We start from the raw sequence: 16,630 nt of genomic DNA on the forward strand, positions 1-16,630 counted from the left end.
AATTCTGGTGCTACTGTCATCGTTGTTACACTACTGTACATGTGTCCTGGATACTGTACAGTACATGTTTCCAATTGACAGCTTCACTTACAGTACTGTTATTTTTTTTCCCACAGTACCACCACCACCACCACCTGCTGCGCTGCCAGGTATTGTGTAACGAGAATTCTGGTGTGACTGTCATCGTTACACTACTGTACATGTGTCCTGGATACTGTACAGTACATGTTTCAAATTGACAGCTTCACTTACAGTACTGTTATTTTTTTTCCCACAGTACCACCACCACCACCACCACCACCTGCTGCGCTGCCAGGTATTGTGTAACGAGAATTCTGGTGCTACTGTCATCGTTGTTACACTACTGTACATGTGTCCTGGATACTGTACAGTACATGTTTCCAATTGACAGCTTCACTTACAGTACTGTTATTTTTTTTCCCACAGTACCACCACCACCACCACCACCTGCTGCGCTGCCAGGTATTGTGTAACGAGAATTCTGGTGCTACTGTCATCGTTGTTACACTACTGTACATGTGTCTTGGATACTGTGCAGTACATGTTTCAAATTGACAGCTTCACTTACAGTACTGTTATTTTTTTTCCCACAGTACCAACAACACCACCACCACCACCACCACCTGCTGCGCTGCCAGGTATTGTGTAACGAGAATTCTGGTGTGACTGTCATCGTTACACTACTGTACATGTGTCCTGGATACTGTACAGTACATGTTTCCAATTGACAGCTTCACTTACAGTACTGTTATTTTTTTTCCCACAGTACCACCACCACCACCACCACCACCACCTGCTGCGCTGCCAGGTATTGTGTAACGAGAATTCTGGTGTGACTGTCATCGTTACACTACTGTACATGTGTCCTGGATACTGTACAGTACATGTTTCAAATTGACAGCTTCACTTACAGTACTGTTATTTTTTTTCCCACAGTACCACCACCACCACCACCACCACCTGCTGCGCTGCCAGGTATTGTGTAACGAGAATTCTGGTGCTACTGTCATCGTTGTTACACTACTGTACATGTGTCCTGGATACTGTACAGTACATGTTTCAAATTGACAGCTTCACTTACAGTACTGTTATTTTTTTTCCCACAGTACCAACACCACCACCACCATCCGAGAGCTCCGGAAGTGGTAATAATTACTTTTTGTTACAGACACACTAGTTTCCTACAGTATTACTGTAATTTTTGTATTTTACAATACTTGTCATCTTTTACACACAGACCGCCTCGTAATTGATACAGAGGAGGAGCTCATTCCCATTGATTCGGGGGAGGAAGAGGAGCCAGATTATAGTAAGTACAGTAGGATTTTCTCAAGCCCATTCTTAAAAGTATTGACCAAGTCCACTTTTATTACTTTTCAGGCAGGGAATTCCAAACATGTACTGTACAGTATTTCCCTCACTGTGAAGACCCCTTTTCGCCTCTGTGCGAAATCGCCTCTACTTCAACAAGAGTTACTGTGCACGTGTCCTCTGTGTCCATCTTATCAAAAACCGTTCCTGTGTATTGTCCCCTTACTGTATACAGTATATTTGTAAAGGTTAATCATGTCCCCTCTTAATCTCCTCTTTTCCAATGTAAACATGCCTAGCCTGCCTTTCCTTGTATTCCATCTTCTCAATCCACTTCATCACTTTGGTCGCCCGCCTCTAAACCTTTTGTAGTTCCACGATATCCATTTTGTATTATGGTGCCCAAAATTGTGCATCCGACCCACCCTCCACTAGCCTAACCCTCCAATCATACTCTGAATCCACACTCTGCATTCTGAATGTCGGGATCCAGACAGCAGGTCTTTTAAATACAGTACTGTATGTCCCCTACCGCTGGACAGTCATTCTGCTCCTACTGTATTATGAATATATCTCTGCCTCCTGTAGCACTGTACTACTGTGCAATTTTGTAGTAACTGTACTCTACTGTATTTTGTTTATAATATTTTTTTATTTTCAACTCAGTAATTATTGACAGTGAGGATGAAAAACCCTCTCCCCAACTTGGTAAGTAAACTGCAGTATTGTACTGTACTGTACATTGTGTTAAACCAATGGGTTGGGTTTGCGTGACCAGCAGTCAGGATTCTAGCGGTCAGGTGACCGACAGTGGCATCCTGATTGCAGCAATCCCAACAGGGTGAGGTACGGTATCCTAACCCTCCTCCACTACCCCCTGATTCTGGCCTCGACATTCTCGTCTCTGTGTGCGAAATTTACTCTCCTCCTCCAATTCCTGACTGAATTTTTGCTTTACTGTATTCAACACAGAATACAAAAGTATATTTCATGGATTTTTTGCTTTCACAGGCCCTACACTGTCACAGGCGGTGGCGGAGGAGGAGGACCAGGACTCTATCTCTATGTCCATCACCTCACTGCACCCATTAAGTAAGTCCAGTCCGGTACATCGTGCCTCTGTAGAGCCAGTTTGAGCAAGGAGAGATTGATTGCTTCTTTTTTTGGTGGGGGCCCAAACCAACCAGTCATTTCAGCCACAGTCGTGTGGCAGACCCTGTTTATATAACATAAGGGTGGTTGGGAGGGCCCAATCACAATTCCATCTTGCACCTCTTTTTTTATTTATTTATCTTTGCATCATGTGATGTTTGGGGAAAATTGTTATAAGGTTTGATGTAAAAAAAAGGTTAAAAAAAAGAGGCAGATTAGATGGGCAAAGTGGTTCTTACAGTATTTGTCATCAAATTCTATGTTTCTGTATGCAGACCCTCCAACATGACCCGCCGCACTGCTCTGTTTCTAGACTTCCCTCTTAATTTATGATTTCCATCACCTGTGTTGAACTAGTTATATGATAAGAAAGCTGTTTCTTCACAGGTGATGGCAATAATAAATTAAGAGGGAAGTCCAGAACCAGAGCATTTTGTACCTAGTGGGGCGGGTCATGTTGGAGGGTATGTGTATTTCCTGGAATGAACCTTTTTTTTTTTCACATTAATGTTTTTTTTCACAGGCCCTACACTGGAACAGGCCACGGAGGAGGAGGAGGATGATGATGATGCTGCTGCATTTAGTGGTAAGAATTATTACTGACATTGATCTGATGCCATCAGAGTAGCACTTTTCATCAGATTTTTCTGGCAAATGCGTAGAAATCGGATGAAAATTGTTTTTGTTTGAACTGGTGATATTGCCCATACAGTAGCAACCGATCACATCCCACATTAACATTTACAGTATCTAGTTACACTTACAGACGATAATACAGTACAGTAGGTAATATTTGATTGGTTGCTACTGTATGGACAACATCCTGTTCTAAAAAAAACACCCATCTTACTCAATTTCTCTCTCTCTCTCTCTCTCACCCCTTGTCACTGTCTCTCCATTCATCTCTCTAGATACTGTCAGTGATGAATTTCCCATTAGGCACGAGAGGCACGTACTGTACCTAGTGGCGGCATCTGTTTGGGGGCCTCAGTTGGATGCTTACAGTATGCTAATACTGTCATCCCAAAAATTACCACTACAGTAACTGCTAAATATTTTAAGTGTACTGTACAATATGCACATACAGTACTGTACAGTATACATAATTCAAAAGAAAAAAGAGTTGCTACCTTATTCTAGTCATAATCACCGGCATACGGGTCACTCACAAATTTTCTGATGGTCTCGGTGGGGTCCCTTGGAATCACCATGCCTGTCACAAGCATACCTTTTTTTACCCACCTGACACTGGGCCTGGACACTAGTGTACTATTACTATACTTTTTACTGTATACTGTATCTTATAATATTCTTCTCTTTTACCCACAGACGACGAGCCAGAATACATTTTTGGTAAATATACTGTACAGTAGCAATAGTTGGTACTGTAATTACAGTATTTTTTTTTCTCCAACATTATTTTAAGTCAAACTGATATGACTAACTGTACTGTATTATCTTTTTACAGTCCGTCGCCAACCAGTGGAGGAGACACCTGGTAATAAAATAGAAATACATAATGCACTGTACTGTATTCTAACTTACTGTAACATGTATAACACTGAGCTGATCATCTTCACACCCTCTGACATAACCTTACAGTACAAACTGTACTTTCTCTCCTTTTTCACCCTCTTCACTCCACAAATGCATGCTGCGTTTCCTGACTACTGATATAATAGTGTGTAGAGCGTAGCGAGGCACCGTGCCCACCGCGTGGCGAGCGAAGCAAGCATGCAAGGGGCTGCTTTCCGCTCGCCGCCCCTGTCGGGATTGTGTGGTCGGGATTCCGGCGTCTGTATTTTGACTGCCGGGATCCCGTCCAGCGGGATTACGTACTGATCTCCAGTCTGAGCCTGCCCTAGGCATAGGCATACTTGCCAAATGCCCAGGGGCACAAGCAGCTTCTGCTGATTAATATGATATGCAGCATGCCTACAGTATATTCTGTGCATACAAAATGCATTACTAATGTGCAGCATTATGTGTATACAGTACTTTGTTGTGTAACATATACTGTAGCAAGGGCACTACTGTGTGGTCTAATGTGAACAAAGAGCAATATGATGTGATGCAATGTGAATAAGTGGGAATACTTTGAGGAGTAATGTGGTACTATCATATGATGTAACGAGAAAAAGAGACACTATTGCATGATATGTTGTGAATAAAGTTGCAGTACTGTGTGGCGTCATTTCAGATTGGGGAATTACTGTGTGGCCTTGCCCCTTCCCAGCAAGAACATGCACCGTTTTGGGATGCACACCGAATGTGCACACTGTTGCTATTTTAAACATACAGTACAGTAAGTTGGAGGAGCACCAAAATGAGGACTGCTATGGTTGAGGGGTGATGGTGCTGGGAAAGGGGTACAGGCTCAGAGGCGGAAATAGCATCTGTGCAAGGGGGCAGCATCCAAAAACTTGACTAGGGAATCATATTATTTATGGCTGGCTCTGAGTACAGTCCACTATTATGGATAGTACTCCCTACAACACCACCTACAGTACTGTAACCCTCTTTTTTCTGAAGCGGTCATGAAATGTCATGACTGCTAATACATACAGTAAATGTCTACAGTATTTGTACTGTGGTGTTTAATTCCTTTGACAATTTGTTTATGACCTATTGAAGCTAAACTCTTGTACAGTACTTTATATTTTGAATACCAGCAATACAGTATAAATAAGAATTTACTTACCGATAATTCTATTTCTCGGAGTCCGTAGTGGATGCTGGGGTTCCTGAAAGGACCATGGGGAATAGCGGCTCCGCAGGAGACAGGGCACAAAAAAGTAAAGCTTTACTAGGTCAGGTGGTGTGCACTGGCTCCTCCCCCTATGACCCTCCTCCAGACTCCAGTTAGGTACTGTGCCCGGACGAGCATACACAATAAGGGAGGCATTTTGAATCCCGGGTAAGACTCATACCAGCCACACCAATCACACCGTACAACTTGTGATCTAAACCCAGTTAACAGTATGATAACAGAAAGGGCCTCTTAAAGATGGCTCCTTAACAATAACCCGAATTAGTTAACAATAACTATGTACAAGTATTGCAGATAATCCGCACTTGGGATGGGCGCCCAGCATCCACTACGGACTCCGAGAAATAGAATTATCGGTAAGTAAATTCTTATTTTCTCTATCGTCCTAAGTGGATGCTGGGGTTCCTGAAAGGACCATGGGGATTATACCAAAGCTCCCAAACGGGCGGGAGAGTGCGGATGACTCTGCAGCACCGAATGAGAGAACTCCAGGTCCTCCTTTGCCAGGGTATCAAATTTGTAAAATTTTACAAACGTGTTCTCCCCCGACCACGTAGCTGCTCGGCAGAGTTGTAATGCCGAGACCCCTCGGGCAGCCGCCCAAGATGAGCCCACCTTCCTTGTGGAGTGGGCTTTTACAGTTTTAGGCTGTGGCAGGCCTGCCACAGAATGTGCAAGTTGAATTGTGTTACAAATCCAACGAGCAATCGACTGCTTAGAAGCAGGTGCGCCCAACTTGTTGGGTGCATACAATATAAACAGCGAGTCAGATTTTCTGACTCCAGCCGTCCTTGAAATGTATATTTTTAAGGCTCTGACAACGTCCAACAACTTGGAGTCCTCCAAGTCGCTAGTGGCCGCAGGCACCACAATAGGTTGGTTCAGATGAAATGCTGATACCACTTTAGGGAGAAAATGCGGACGAGTCCGCAGTTCTGCCCTATCCGAATGGAAGATTAGATAAGGACTTTTATAAGATAAAGCCGCCAATTCAGATACTCTCCTGGCAGAGGCCAGGGCTAGTAACATAGTCACTTTCAATGTGAGATATTTCAAATCCACCTTTTTCAATGGTTCAAACCAATGGGATTTGAGGAAATCTAAAACTACATTTAGATCCCACGGTGCCACCGGAGGCACCACAGGAGGCTGTATATGCAGTACTCCCTTGACAAAAGTCTGGACCTCAGGGACAGAGGCCAATTCTTTTTGGAAGAATATTGACAGGGCCGAAATTTGAACCTTAATGGATCCCAATTTGAGACCCATAGATAATCCTGATTGCAGGAAATGTAGGAAACGACCCAGTTGGAATTCCTCCGTCGGAACACTCCGATCCTCGCACCACGCTACATATTTTCGCCAAATGCGGTGATAATGTTTCACGGTGACTTCCTTCCGTGCCTTAATCAAGGTAGGAATGACTTCTTCTGGAATGCCTTTCCCTTTTAGGATCTGGCGTTCAACCGCCATGCCGTCAAACGCAGCCGCGGTAAGTCTTGAAAAAGACAGGGACCCTGCTGTAGCAGGTCCCTTCTCAGAGGTAGAGGCCACGGTTCGTCCGTGAGCATCTCTTGAAGTTCCGGATACCAAGTCCTTCTCGGCCAATCCGGAACCACTAGTATTGTTCTTACTCTTCTTTGCCGTATGATCTTCAATACCTTTGGTATGAGCGGCAGAGGAGGAAACACATACACTGACTGGTACACCCAAAGAGTTACCAGTGCGTCCACAGCTATTGCCTGTGGATCTCTTGACCTGGCGCAATATTTGTCCAGTTTCTTGTTGAGGCGAGACGCCATCATGTCTACAATTGGTCTTTCCCAACGGTCTATTAACATGTTGAAGACTTCTGGATGTAGACCCCACTCTCCCGGATGAAGATCGTGTCTGCTGAGGAAGTCTGCTTCCCAGTTGTCCACGCCCGGGATGAACACTGCTGACAGTGCTATCACGTGATTCTCCGCCCAGCGAAGAATCTTGGCAGCTTCTGCCATTGCACTCCTGCTTCTTGTGCCGCCCTGCCTGTTTACATGGGCGACCGCCGTGATGTTGTCCGACTGAATCAACACCGGCTTTCCTTTCAGGAGAAGTTCCGCCTGGCTTAGAGCATTGTAGATTGCTCTTAGTTCCAGAATGTTTATGTGAAGAGACTTTTCCAGACTCGTCCATACTCCCTGGAAGTTTCTTCCTTGTGTGACTGCTCCCCAGCCTCTCAGGCTGGCGTCCGTGGTCACCAGGATCCAATCCTGAATGCCGAATCTGCGGCCTTCTAATAGGTGAGCCTTCTGCAACCACTACAGAAGTGACACCCTTGTCTTTGGTGACAGGGTTATTCGCAGGTGCATCTGCAGATGCGACCCTGACCATTTGTCCAACAGATCCCTTTGGAATATTCTTGCATGGAATCTGCCGAATGGAATTGCTTCGTAAGAAGCCACCATTTTTCCCAGGACTCTTGTGCATTGATGTACTGACACCTTTCCTGGTTTTAGGAGGTTCCTGACCAGATCGGATAACTCCTTGGCTTTTTCCTCTGGAAGGAAAACCTTTTTCTGAACCGTGTCCAGAATCATTCCTAGGAACAGCAGACGAGTTGTCGGGATTAAATGGGATTTTGGAATATTCAGAATCCACCCGTGTTGTCTTAGCACCTCTTGAGATAGTGCTAAAGCTGTCTCCAGCTGTTCTCTGGACCTTGCCCTTATTAGGAGATCGTCCAAGTATGGGATAACTAATACGCCTTTTCTTCGAAGAAGAATCATCATCTCGGCCATTACCTTGGTAAAGACCCGAGGCGCCGTGGACAATCCGAACGGCAGCGTCTGAAACTGATAGTGACAGTTTTGAACAATGAAACTGAGGTACCCCTGGTGTGCGGGGTAAATCGGAACGTGTAGATACGCATCCTTGATGTCCAAGGATACCATAAAGTCCCCTTCTTCCAGGTTCGCTATCACTGCTCTGAGTGACTCCATCTTGAACTTGAACTTTTTTATGTAGAGGTTCAAGGACTTCAGATTTAGAATAGGCCTTACCGAGCCATCCGGCTTCGGTACCACAAATAGAGTGGAATAATACCCCTTTCCTTGTTGTAATAGGGGTACTTTGACTATCACCTGCTGAGCGTACAGCTTGTGAATGGCTTCCAACACCCTCTCCCTTTCGGAAGAGACGGTTGGTAAAGCAGACTTCAGGAAACGATGAGGAGGATCCGTCTCTAATTCCAACCTGTACCCCTGAGATATTATCTGCAGGATCCAGGGGTCTACCTGCGAGTGAGCCCACTGCGCGCTGTAATTTTTGAGACGGCCGCCCACTGTCCCCGAGTCCGCTTGAGAGGCCCCAGCGTCATGCTGAGGTTTTTGCAGGAGCCGGGGAGGGCTTCTGTTCCTGGGAAGGAGCTGCCTGTTGGTGTCTCTTCCCTCTTCCTCTGCCTCGTGGCAGGTACGACAAACCCTTTGCTCTCTTATTTTTGTAGGAGCGAAAAGGCTGCGGTTGAAAGGTCGGTGCCTTTCTCTGTTGGGGAGTGACTTGAGGTAAAAAAGTGGATTTCCCGGCAGTAGCCGTGGCCACCAAGTCTGATAGACCAACTCCAAATAACTCCTCCCCTTTATACGGCAAAACCTCCATGTGACGTTTTGAATCCGCATCGCCTGTCCACTGTCGTGTCCATAAGGCTCTTCTGGCTGAAATGGACATAGCACTCACCCGAGATGCCAGTGTGCAAATATCCCTCTGTGCATCACGCATATAGATAAATGCATCCTTTATTTGTTCTAACGACAGTAAAACATTGTCCCTATCTAGGGTATCAATATTTTCAATCAGGGATTCTGACCAAACTACTCCAGCACTGCACATCCAGGCAGTTGCTATAGCTGGTCGTAGTATAACACCTGCATGTGTGTATATATTCTTTTGAATAACTTCCATCTTTCTATCTGATGGATCCTTAAGTGCGGCCGTCTCAGGAGAGGGTAACGCCACTTGTTTAGATAAGCGTGTGAGCGCCTTGTCCACCTTAGGGGGTGTTTCCCAGCGCGCCCTAACCTCTGGCGGGAAAGGGTATAATGCCAATAACTTTTTTTTTTTGAAATTATCAACTTTTTATCAGGAGCAACCCACGCTTCATCACACACGTCATTTAATTCTTCTGATTCAGGAAAAACTGTTTGTAGTTTTTTCACACCATACATAATACCCTGTTTTACGGTATCTGTAGTATCAGCTAAATGTAACGTCTCCTTCATTGCCAAAATCATATAACGTGTGGCCCTACTGGAAAATACGTTTGAATTTCTACCGTCGTCACTGGAATCAGTGCCTGTGTCTGGGTCTGTGTCGACCGACTGAGGCAAAGGGCGTTTTACAGCCCCTGACGGTGTTTGAGGCGCCTGGACAGGCATTAATTGATTGTCCGGCCGCCTCATGTCCTCAACTGACTGTTTAAGGGAAGATAAACCATCACGTAATTCCACAAATAAAGGCATCCATTCTGGTGTCGACCCCCTGGGGGGTGACATCTGCATATTTGGCAATTGCTCCGCCTCCACACCAATATCGTCCTCATACATGTCGACACCCCGTACCGACACACACCGCAAACTCACAGGGAATGCTCTAATGAAGACAGGACCCACTAGCCCTTTTGGGGAGACAGAGGGAGAGTCTGCCAGCACACACCACAAAGCGCTATATATACAAGGGATATCCTTATATTAAGTGCTCCCTTATAGCTGCTTTAATATATAATATATATATATATAGCCATTAATGTGCCCCCCCTCTCTGTTTTACCCTGTTTCTGTAGTGCAGTGCAGGGGAGAGACCTGGGAGCCGTCCTGACCAGCGGAGCTGTGACAGAAAATGGCGCCGTGTGCTGAGGAGATAGGCCCCGCCCCTTTTTCGGCGGGTTCTTCTCCCGCTATTTTTCCAGTCAGGCAGGGGTTAAATATCTCCATATAGCCCCTATGGGCTATATGTGAGGTATTTTTAGCCTTGTATAAGGTTTATATTTGCCTCTCAGAGCGCCCCCCCCCAGCGCTCTGCACCCTCAGTGACTGCCCAGTGAAGTGTGCTGAGAGGAAAATGGCGCACAGCTGCAGTGCTGTGCGCTACCTTATGAAGACTGAGGAGTCTTCAGCCGCCGGTTTCCGGACCTCTTCACGCTTCAGCATCTGCAAGGGGGTCGGCGGCGCGGCTCCGGGACCGGACTCCACGGCTGGGCCTGTGTTCGATCCCTCTGGAGCTAATGGTGTCCAGTAGCCAAGCAGCAAATCCACTCTGCATGCAGGTGAGTTTACTACTTTCCCCCTAAGTCCCACGTTGCAGTGATCCTGTTGCCAGCAGGACTCACTGTAAAGAAAAAAACCTAAACTAAACTTTCTCTAAGCAGCTCTTTAGGAGAGCCACCTAGATTGCACCCTTCTCGTTCGGGCACAAAATCTAACTGGAGTCTGGAGGAGGGTCATAGGGGGAGGAGCCAGTGCACACCACCTGACCTAGTAAAGCTTTACTTTTTTGTGCCCTGTCTCCTGCGGAGCCGCTATTCCCCATGGTCCTTTCAGGAACCCCAGCATCCACTTAGGACGATAGAGAAATACTGTACCTACAGTATACAGGAATAATTGTTTACTATTTGAATGTGACTAAATGTTTTTTTTTCTCCAATATAGTGCCAATTATTTATGGGGGCCCCAGACAGGGGCAAGATAGGTGGGCTGGCCCAGAAGCGGGCAGGCAGCAGCCCACTTATACAAGAGGTAAACTAAAGCAATGTTTAAATTACCTCGACAGCATACAGTAGTGTTTGATTTACTGTACTGACAATACAGTACTGTACATTGTAAATAACAATATTGTCTAATATAGAGTAAAGTACTGTATTGCCATTACTACACTGTAAAGTATTCAGTATTTGTTTTGTAATACTGTCCTTTTTTTCCCACAGAACAGTTGCAGCGTGCCATCCAGCTCCTGCGGGTGGTGGTCCACCTCTTAGTGGACCACTTTTTTAATGTTTTATTAAGATTAATTTAATTTTATTTAATAAAAAATTTTGTTCTTGTACTCCATTGTATAGTATCTTTTTCTACTGTATAAGATAGGCATACTGTACACCATACAATTATCTGGCAGATAATCTGCAAGATCTGGCTGTTTGTAATGAAATTCTCTCCTAATTTAGCTGTGGTGTACAGTACCTCCTGAGTGTGCTGGGGTGCTTTCTGGCCAGTTTGGGGTGATTTGGAGCAAGTTTGGTCGGCCATCTGGCCGACATGTGCTGTCGACTGTTTGGCAAACATGTGTTTTCACTCCAGCATGTGTGTGTCAGGCATTTTGTGTGTGTCAGGCATTTTGTGTGTGTCAGGCATTTTGTGTGTGTCAGGCATTTTGTGTGTGTCAGGCATTTTGTGTGTGTCAGCCATTTTATGTGTGTCAGCCATTGCTGTGTGGTTCCACAAATGTTAGCGTGTCAAAGTGCTGACCACTGACACCACTATTTCACTTTGTACCGCATGCCTTTTGTGGAACCACACAGCCCAGCATGACTTATTGCTGGGCTGTGTGGTTCCACAAATTTTCTTGGAAAACAAATGAACATGAGTGTCTTTACTTTAATACTTTTTTTTTTTTTTCCCCCACAGATATCTATATACACAAGAAAAGAATGTAACGAAGAACAAACTACTTTTTTGTTTTAATTAACTTTCAAACTTTATTTAAAAAAAAACACCTTTTTTTTCTTCAATAAACTTTTAAAAATAGAAGTTTCCTGTGGTTTTTATTAAAATATGAAATGCAAGATGCCTAACCAAGTTGTTTTACATACAGTATACCACTCTTAATTGAATTCCCATCATACAGTAGTACTAATTTATACAGTACAGGAAGTTGGGAATACAAACATTGGAAACCACGTCATGTTTATTTTAAGAAACACTTTATTTACGGACAAAATCATTTGGAACATGTAACATCACACATACTGTACTGTATTGTAATAAAGCCAACATCACACATACTGTACGGTACTTTAATCAAAAGGTAACAGCACAAATACAGTAACAATATCAACTTTAACATTTTTATAATTTATTTTTTTGTGGTGGTGGTGCGGGGTAATGGTTTTTGTACTTTATTTTTAGGTTTTGCTTTTTTGAATTATTTTTCGTTTTTGTCTTTTGCTTTTTAACACTGTCGCATACGGACACCAGAATAGAGGACTGACAACAGCAGCCCCTGGATGGAAACGCAGCCCAAGGCCCCAGATGGACACAGCACAATGGACTCGGCTGCTACTGGATAGATACAGCAGCGCCCAAAAAATCAACAGGAATAAAAGGGGCAACTTGTAACAGGCCCTTACATTACCAGGAATGTGGTGAGCCAAGTTCATGCACTCCCCTTTGAGTAACCGAGCTGCTCCAAGTGGATTCAGCACAGTGCATGCAGCCCCAGAAAATGTACAGGTCATACAGGTACATTGACACAATTTTTTAGCTTCAGCTGTGTGAAGCTGATGTGCTGAAGCTAGGAGGTAGGTAATGATCTGGTTTCATCATAGTCGAGCTTCCAAGTCATTTTCCTCTTCGTTCTCAGCACAGAGTTTATGGTATCCCTTATCTTCCTCTTTTCTGGATCACCAATCCTCACGCGGCGTTCACACCTAGCCATGATGTCATGTACCAGATTTTTGGGCAGCGGAAGTTTGCCCTTGGAACCATCAAAGTTCACACGATTGGCCCACGTCAAGTATTTGTCGTACCGTACATGGTGCTGGAACAGAGAATATGCATATTTCTGAATATGTCCATTTGAAGCTCTGTACAGATGGTCGTCCAGGGAAGTTGAGATGACAGCCAGGGCAATATTGTTCAGAGAGCCTCCGAATGTATTGCGAAGTGGCCTGTGAGCAGGTGTGCTGGTCATCATTGGTGTTCCTGGCAACAGCACACTTGAATCCAGGCCTCTGCGGTCGTCCAGCCCTCTGCGGTCCTCCAGGCCTCCTCTGCGGTCCTCCAGGTCTCTTCTGCGGTCCTCCAGGTCTCTTCTGCGGTCCTCCTGGTCTCTTCTGCGGTCCTCCAGGTCTCTTCTGCGGTCCTCCAGGCCTCCTCTGCGGTCGTCCAAGTCGCTGACTTCGTCCAGTCCGCTGCTGTGGTCCAGGCCTCTGCGGTCCTCCAGGCCTCCTCTGCGGTCCTCCAGGCCTCCTCTGCGGTCCTCCAGGCCTCCTCTGCGGTCCTCCAGGTCTCTTCTGCGGTCCTCTAGGCCTCCTCTGCGGTCCTCCAGGCCTCCTCTGCGGTCCTCCAGGCCTCCTCTGCGGTCCTCCAGGCCTCCTCTGCGGTCCTCCAGGCCTCCTCTGCTGTCCTCCAGGTCTCTTCTGCGGTCCTCCAGGCCTCCTCTGCGGTCCTCCAGGCCTCCTCTGCGGTCCTCCAGGCCTCCTCTGCTGTCCTCCAGGTCTCTTCTGCGGTCCTCCAGGCCTCCTCTGCGGTCCTCCAGGCCTCCTCTGCGGTCCTCCATGTTTCCTCTGCGGTCCTCCAGGCCTCTGTGGTCGTCCAGGCCTCCTCTGCGGTCGCCCAAGTCGCTGACTTCGTCCAGTCCGCTGCTGTGGTCCAGGCCTCTGCGGTCCTCCAGGTCAATTCTGCGGTCCTCCAGGTCTCTTCTGCGGTCCTCCAGGCCTCCTCTGCGGTCGTCCAAGTCGCTGACTTCGTCCAGTCCGCTGCTGCGGTCCCCCAGGCCTCCTCTGCGGTCGTCCAGGCCTCCTCTGCGGTCGTCCAGGCCTCCTCTGCGGTCGTCCAGGCCTCCTCTGCGGTCGCCCAAGTCGCTGACTTCGTCCAGTCCGCTGCTGTGGTCCAGGCCTCTGCGGTCCTCCAGGTCTCTTCTGCGGTCCTCCAGGTCTCTTCTGCGGTCCTCCAGGCCTCTTCTGCGGTCCTCCAGGCCTCCTCTGCGGTCGTCCAAGTCGCTGACTTCGTCCAGTCCGCTGCTGCGGTCCCCCAGGCCTCCTCTACGGTCGTCTAGGCCTCCTCTGCGGTCGTCCAGGCCTCCTCTGCGGTCGTCCAGGCCTCCTCTGCGGTCCTCCAGGCCTCCTCTGCGGTCCTCCAGGCCTCCTCTGCGGTCCTCCAGGCCTCCTCTGCGGTCCTCCAGGCCTCCTCTGCGGTCCTCCAGGCCTCCTCTGCGGTCGTCCAAGTCGCTGACTTCGTCCAGTCCGCTGCTGCGGTCCCCCAGGCCTCCTCTACGGTCGTCCAGGCCTCCTCTGCGGTCGTCCAGGCCTCCTCTGCGGTCGTCCAGGCCTCCTCTGCGGTCGTCCAGGCCTCCTCTGCGGTCCTCCAGGCCTCCTCTGCGGTCCTCCAGGCCTCCTCTGCGGTCCTCCAGGCCTCCTCTGTGGTCGTCCATGCCGCTGACTTCGTCCAGTCCGCTGCGGTCCTCCAGGCCTCCTCTGCGGTCCTCCAGGCCTCCTCTGCGGTCCTCCAGGCCTCCTCTGCGGTCCTCCAGGCCTCCTCTGCGGTCCTCCAGGCCTCCTCTGTGGTCGTCCATGCCGCTGACTTCGTCCAGTCCGCTGCGGTCCTCCAGGCCTCCTCTGCGGTCCTCCAGGCCTCCTCTGCGGTCCTCCAGGCCTCCTCTGCGGTCCTCCAGGCCTCGGTCGTCCAGGCCGCTGACTTGAACCGCTTGGTGGTGTGTTGCAATGATGGTGCGGCAAACTCCAACTTGCCATTCTTCCCTCGTTTGTTCAATGACTTTCTTCATGGCTTCTACCATCTGTTCCTTTATGCCTTCTTTAAGGCCAGCCACATCGGTCTGCAGCTGATTGACCTGTCCACCAACTTCTGACTCCATATTGGTCACCTTACTGAGTAGCTCCTTTAGTAAAACAGGACAGGTACACTGGCAGTCCTGCACTTTGGTGTTCACATCTGTGAAATGCAACCTTCTTCGTGGTGAATGTGTCATGTCTTCTTGTCCAGGGGTGGCTACATGGTCCAAAAAAGAAGCTTCCTGATGCAGCGTGTTTGTCACGTCCTCTAGCACCGGTATTTCCAGATTCATTGGCTGAACACTGTGATCTGCAGGAGATGGAACAATTACATCATTTGCCACACCACATATCATCTCCAACGTATTATTCTTTGCCTTGGCATTTTTTCGTGGTTTCACCACATTTTCTTTCTGAGCCGCCTTGGCAGTTTTCTTCTTCTTTTGTGGGACTAATGCAGCAAGTTTCTGTGCCACTGATGGGTGGGTTTTGGCACTCCCGTAAAATCTGGTAGTCTGCATTCTTTGTCTTTTGTCTAAAAATATAAAAACCACAATAAGAAAACATGTAAAGCACAGCATGCTAAAAATAGCAAACAACTGTACATTTTCAAATAAAGTGCACAACAGTAAAGTGCAAATACTGTACAGTATTTGCCTTTTTTCCCTGTGCCTCCCAACAAGAACCTCTGCAGGAGGGACAGAATGCTCTGTTACGGACTTCAGTTTAAATATACAGTATGATTACCATCACCTGTGCGAACAACTATACTGTACAGTAGTTACTGTATTTGATAAGATAGGTGTTTCACCACAAGTGATAGCAATCATTCAGTACTACTGCACATACCTGTAGTACACCGGGATAAGCAAGGTCTATGTACATTACGTTATACCGAGCTGGATCGCTTAGCAACCTGACAAAATGGCCACCGACCGTGAACTCCCAGCACGTGGCAGCGCTTGGATATGGAGTGAGATACAGTATGGTACAGTCCAGGGGCAATGCTGAAGGAGCGTCACAATCCCCTAGCTCAATTACTAGAGCCATCTTAACAGCAGTGTGGGCCCCTGGACACAGCAATGCACTGGGGCCCCTACCCACTCACCAGCGGAAGGGGTGGGGGGAGCTATCAGCGGCAGCTTTGATGCTCCGCGGGGGATAGGGGGGGTTCTATCTTTCGCTCAGTATGTACAGTAGGACCTGGAGAAATAATTTCTGCTAATTATTCCTTTACTGCACAGATGGGGCAGGAAGGAGAACACTAAACTGTAGAAGGGGGCATTGTGCTGAATGAAGGGGCCCTGGTACATGACTTCCAGGGTGGTAGGGGGTGTTTAATACACAGGGGAGGAGTGGATAATGGAGTGGGCTTAATATTAGTGTTATGGACTGCAATTAGTTTCCTGTATGAAACAGATACAGTACAGTAAATAACCCTCCTTGGAAGTGCATGGGCCCTGTGAGACTTACAGTAGTGTACAGCATAAGGGTCGACTGACATGATGTACAAGCATTACATACAGTACATGTCAGTACTGTATGTAAATTCTTCAATTATTGCCTAACAACAATGCTGCTTACTGTATATTAAATACTGTAGGCCTAGAAATGTGCATCTC

At 47.2% G+C, this 16,630-nt stretch overlaps 1 long non-coding RNA gene across 1 annotated transcript; it reads left to right on the forward strand.

Annotated features, from left to right (window-relative positions):
• The first annotated feature begins 3,007 nt into the window (after positions 1 to 3,007).
• Positions 3,008 to 11,013, forward strand: LOC135050751 (uncharacterized). Its single transcript, XR_010241787.1, has 4 exons — positions 3,008 to 3,070; positions 3,814 to 3,837; positions 3,953 to 3,982; positions 10,933 to 11,013. It is a non-coding gene; the product is annotated as an uncharacterized LOC135050751 (long non-coding RNA).
• Positions 11,014 to 16,630: the final 5,617 nt, after the last annotated feature.

The sequence above is a fragment of the Pseudophryne corroboree genome, chromosome 2 (genome assembly GCF_028390025.1).
Source record: "Pseudophryne corroboree isolate aPseCor3 chromosome 2, aPseCor3.hap2, whole genome shotgun sequence".
Lineage (NCBI taxonomy): Eukaryota > Metazoa > Chordata > Amphibia > Anura > Myobatrachidae > Pseudophryne > Pseudophryne corroboree.